This window comes from Symphalangus syndactylus, chromosome 24 (assembly GCF_028878055.3).
Source record: "Symphalangus syndactylus isolate Jambi chromosome 24, NHGRI_mSymSyn1-v2.1_pri, whole genome shotgun sequence".
Lineage (NCBI taxonomy): Eukaryota > Metazoa > Chordata > Mammalia > Primates > Hylobatidae > Symphalangus > Symphalangus syndactylus.
Window position 1 is genome coordinate 45,969,232 of NC_072446.2, and position 4,804 is coordinate 45,974,035.

General features: G+C 42.9%; 1 pseudogene; it reads right to left on the minus strand.

Annotated features, from left to right (window-relative positions):
• Positions 1 to 673: 673 nt before the first annotated feature.
• Positions 674 to 1,468, minus strand: LOC129474689 (small ribosomal subunit protein eS4, X isoform-like; annotated as a pseudogene).
• Between the last annotated feature and the right edge of the window lie 3,336 nt (positions 1,469 to 4,804).

Consider the following 4,804-nt stretch of genomic DNA (forward strand, 5'->3'; position numbering starts at 1 on the left):
CAATTATTATGTGTAAAAAATTTTTTAATTAAAAATAAGACAAGATTAGCTGAGTAGATTTAAAAACATTACCCAATGATATACTGTCTATAAAAAACTCAATTCAAACATAATGATATAGCTAAGTAAAAAGTAAAAGCATAGAAAAAGATATATCACATAAGTATTAAATTTTAAAAAGGAAGAGTGGCTATATGAATATCAAGGTAGACTTCAGAGCAAAGAAATTACCAGACATGGAGAGGAATTTTACATGATGATAAAAGATCAAGATCAATCTACCCACAAGAGATAGCAAACCTAAGTGTGTATGCACCAAAAACAGATCTTCCAAATACATGAAGCAAAAACTGATAAAGCCAAAGGAAGAAATTGACAAATCTACTATTATAGTTGGAGACTTCAACGTTCTTCTCTCAGTAATTGATAGAACTACTAGATAGAAAATCCACAAGGAGCCAGGCGTGACAGCTCATGCCTGTAATCCCAGCACTTTGGGAGGCCAAGGCAGGAGAATCACTTGAGGCCTGGAGTTTGAGACCAGCCTGGGAAACTTAATGAGACCCTGTCTTTACAAAATAATAATAATAATTTTATTTTATTTTTGGCTATCAATCACGCCACATTATTTTTAATTACATACAAAGATCTAACATGCCATCCAGGGACCATTTTACCCACTGCTTTGATGGGTCGCAAATCTCTTGTCTCTCTCTTCAGCAATGGTGAGGCAGATACCTTTTCCTCGGGGAAGAGAAATCCATGGTATGTTGCCCTTGCAAACAACAAAAATGTTGGAAAGTCAAGTGGCAAAGCTGTTGCCATTGGCATCTTTCATGTGAACCACGTCAAAAGATCCAGGATGCCTCTCTCTGTTGGTTATCACACCAATTCTTCCCAGGTTGGCACCTCCAGTCACTATACACAGGTTACCAGTGTCGAACTTGATGAAGTCAGTAATCTTGCCAGTCTCCAAATCAATCTGAATGGTGTCATTCACCTTGATGAGAGGATCAGGGTAGCAGATGGTACGAGCATCATGAGTCACCAGATAAGGGATTCCTTTTGTGCCCACAAATATTTTTTCTCACTTTTCACAACTTGTACTTGGCCTCCTCAGGTGTAATACGATGTACAGCAAAGCAACCCTTGGTGTCACAGATCAGACAGAAATTCTCTCCCATCTTGTCAATGCTGATGACATCCATGAATCTGGCAGGGTAGGTTATATCAGTTCGGACCTTGCCATCGATCTTAATGAACCACTGCATGGAAAATCTTCTTTACTTCGTCTCCTGTCAGGGCATACTTAAGTCTGTTCCTTAGGAAAATGATGAGGGGGAGGCACTCTCTCAACTTGCAGGGACTGGTGGATGGACGAGGAGCAAACACACCAGTCAATTTATCCAGCATCCAATGCTTTGGAGCTGCTACCTGCTTTAGATGCTTCTTGGGACCACGAGCCATGGCTACGTTAGGCACAGAAAGAGAAAAAATAATAATTTTAAAAATTAGCCAGGCATAGTGGCACAAGCCTGTAGTCCTAACTACTCAGGAGGCTGAGGCAGGAGGATTACTTGAACCCAGGAGTTTGAGGTTGTAGTGAGCTATGACTGCACCACTGCACTCCAGCCTGGACAACAGAGATAGACCCTGTCTCTAAAAAAATAAAAAAGAAAATAATGAGGTTATAGAAGAATTGAACAACACCTTCAACCAACAGGATCTAACAGAACAAACAACCCTATAACAGCAGAATACATGTGCTTTTCAAGTGCCTAGGGAGCATTCACCAAGATTAACCATGTCCTGGATTGTAAACCAATCTCAACAAATGCTAAAAAAAAATAATAAAACTAGAAGTCCCTAATCACTGCCCTCTTTTCCAAGCTGCCTGTGACTCTTACCCAGATGTTCTTAGTACATAAGCTTTCAACAGGGGAGAATGATAGAAATTACTGGAAAACCCCCATTCCAGGTCACTGAGGCACATGACCTTCTACTAAAGAAATAATTTCCAGTAAAAGGATACAATAAAGGGAATAGATGTTCCCACTAGGCCTGGATTAATGAGTACTCTAACTTGGAGAAAAGTGATTATTTCCAGAGCTGCCTCTGGCATTCTTCCTCCACCCAGAAGTGATGCTGTGAGAAATGAAATTACTTATAAATCAGTAGTGCCCCAAGCACTTTATAAAGGAGGTCCCACATGTAAGCTCCACTAAGTATAAATAATAACACTAATAACACCTCCCTCATCTTGTCTTTATCTCTGGGTCTGGGAGGATCAAAGCTATCCGAGAGGTACAACTTCAAAGGCTTCTCCTTCCCAGATCCAGGAATGGGCGCACTCCAACAGGCCCCTACATCCTTGGCTTCCACATTTCACAACTGTTAGAGGCTCCAAAGCATTTATAGTGGTTGATAGAGTCTTTCTGAATATGATACCTCTTTTATAAAATTAATGGCACTATTTCCAGTGGTGGCATCAGCAAAGAAACTCCTTTTCAAGGGCAGCATGTCCCTCCCATTGTTTGATTTTCTGCCATCCCTTTAAGTGCCTTAATGGAATGCTCGTATGAATTAAGTTGACTGCCAACAAATTTTGCTTTGAATATCTTTTACATTTCAAGGCACCCCCAGAAATAATCGGAGACTATGGGAGACATGGAATTAGGGAGCTGTGGGAAAGCAGGGTTGACAATGTCATCTCAAGATTTGGTGGACTTCATTATTCAGTGGCCAGAAGCAGGGAGGAGGGGAGTCTGGGGCCTGAGAAGAGGGTTGCCCTGATGGGCTGGACTGACTCTGGAGTCACTGACTGAGCCAGGGACCAGATGCCTGCAGAAGTGTGGTTCAGCATTATACCTGCAAGGAGATGAATCACCCAAGGAGACGAATCACCCAAGAGTGTCTAAAACCATCCTCATAGGGATCTGTGGAACTTCAAACTTAAGAGAGATGATATAGGGTATCTGGTGGAAGAAATTTCTAAGCAGCAAAGCACTCAAGAGGAAGCAGAGCATGGAAGTTTGGAAAATTTGCAGCCTGAACATGGAATAGAAAAGAAAAATCCGTTTTCTGGGGAGAAATTTAAGCCTGCTGCAGAAATTTGCATAAGTAACGAGGAGCCAAATTTTAACCTCCAAAACAATGGGGAGAGGTCTCCACGGTATGTCAAAAACCTTCATGGCAGCCCCTCCCATCACAGGTCCAGAGGCCTAGAAGGGAAAAATGGTTTCCTGGGCTGGGCTCAGGGACCCCTGCTGTGTGCAACCTAGGGACTTGGTGCCCTGCATCCCAGCTGCTTCAGCTGTGGCTAAAAGGTGCCAGAGTACAGCTCAGCCTGTGGCTTTAGAGGGTGTAAGCCCCAAGCCTTGGCAGCTTCCATGTAGTGTTGAGCCTGCAGGTACACAGAAGTCAAGAATTGAGGTTTGGGAACCTCTGCCTAGATTTCAGAGGATGTATGGAAATGCCAGGATGTTCAGGCAGAAGTTTGCTGCAGTGGTGGAGTCCTTATGGAGAACCTCTGCTAGGGTAGTGAGGAAGGGAAACGTGGGGTCAGAGCCTCCACACAGAGTCCTTAATAGGGCACTGTCTAGTGGAGCTGTGAGAAGAGAGCCACCATCATTCAGACTCCAGAATGGTAGATCCACCAACAGCTTGCACCATGTACCTGGAAAAGCCACAGACACTCAGTGCCAATCTGTGAAAACAGCCAGGAGTAGGGGGCAGTACCCTGCAAAGCCACACAAGTGGAGCTGCCCAAGGCTGTGGGAACCTACCTCTTGCATCAGTGTGACCTGGATGTGAGACATGGAGTCAAAGGAGATCATTTGGGAACTTTAAGGTTTAATGACTGCCCTATTGAATTTCAGATTTTCATGGTGTCTGTAGCCCCTTTGTTTTGGCCAATTCCTCTCATTTGGAATGGGTATATTTACCCAGTGCCTGTACCCCCATTGTATCTAGGAAGTAAGTAACTTGCTTTTGATTTTACAGGCTCATAGGAGGAAGAAACTTGCCTTGTCTCAGATGAGACTTGGATTTGGACTTTTGGGTTAATTCTGGAAAAAGCTAAGGCTTTGGGGTACTGTTGGAAAGGCATGATTGTGTTTTAAAATGTGAGGACATGAGATTTGGGAGGGGCCAGGGGTGGAATGATATGGTTTGGCTTTGTCCCCACTCAAATCTCATCTTGAATTGTAGTTCCCATAATCCCCATGTGTTGTGGGAGGGATGCAGTGAGAGGTAATCGAATCCTCGGGGTGGTTTCTCCCATGCTGTTCTTGTGATAGTGAGTTCTCACGAGATCTAGTGGTTTTATAAGGACCATCCCTTGTAAGGGTTTTCCCCCTTTGTTCAGCACTTCTCCTTCATGCCACATGTGAAGAAGGATATCTTTGCTTCCCCATCCACCAAGATTGTAAGCTTCCTGAGGTCTCCCCAGCCCTACAGAACCATGAGACAATTAAACCTCTTTCTTTTATAAAAATAATAATAATAATAATAATAATAATAAAACCATCCTCATAGGGTTAACAAGAATTTAGATGCCAGGTTTGGGGCAGAAATATAGTTATAATTAAGCATTAATCAGGCTGCACTCTGGCCCACTTCCTTAAACTGAAAGTCATGGAGCTCAACATACTGACTGTTTAAATCCCCATTTTCCCCATAGATAAGACTTCTGATGTTAGAATCATTGGGCTTTTGTTTAAGAATTGCTCAAGATATTCTTCATGTCCTGAATTCCAGCAGGAAAGGTTGATGCCAGCCAATTTGAAGACCCCGCAAGGAACCA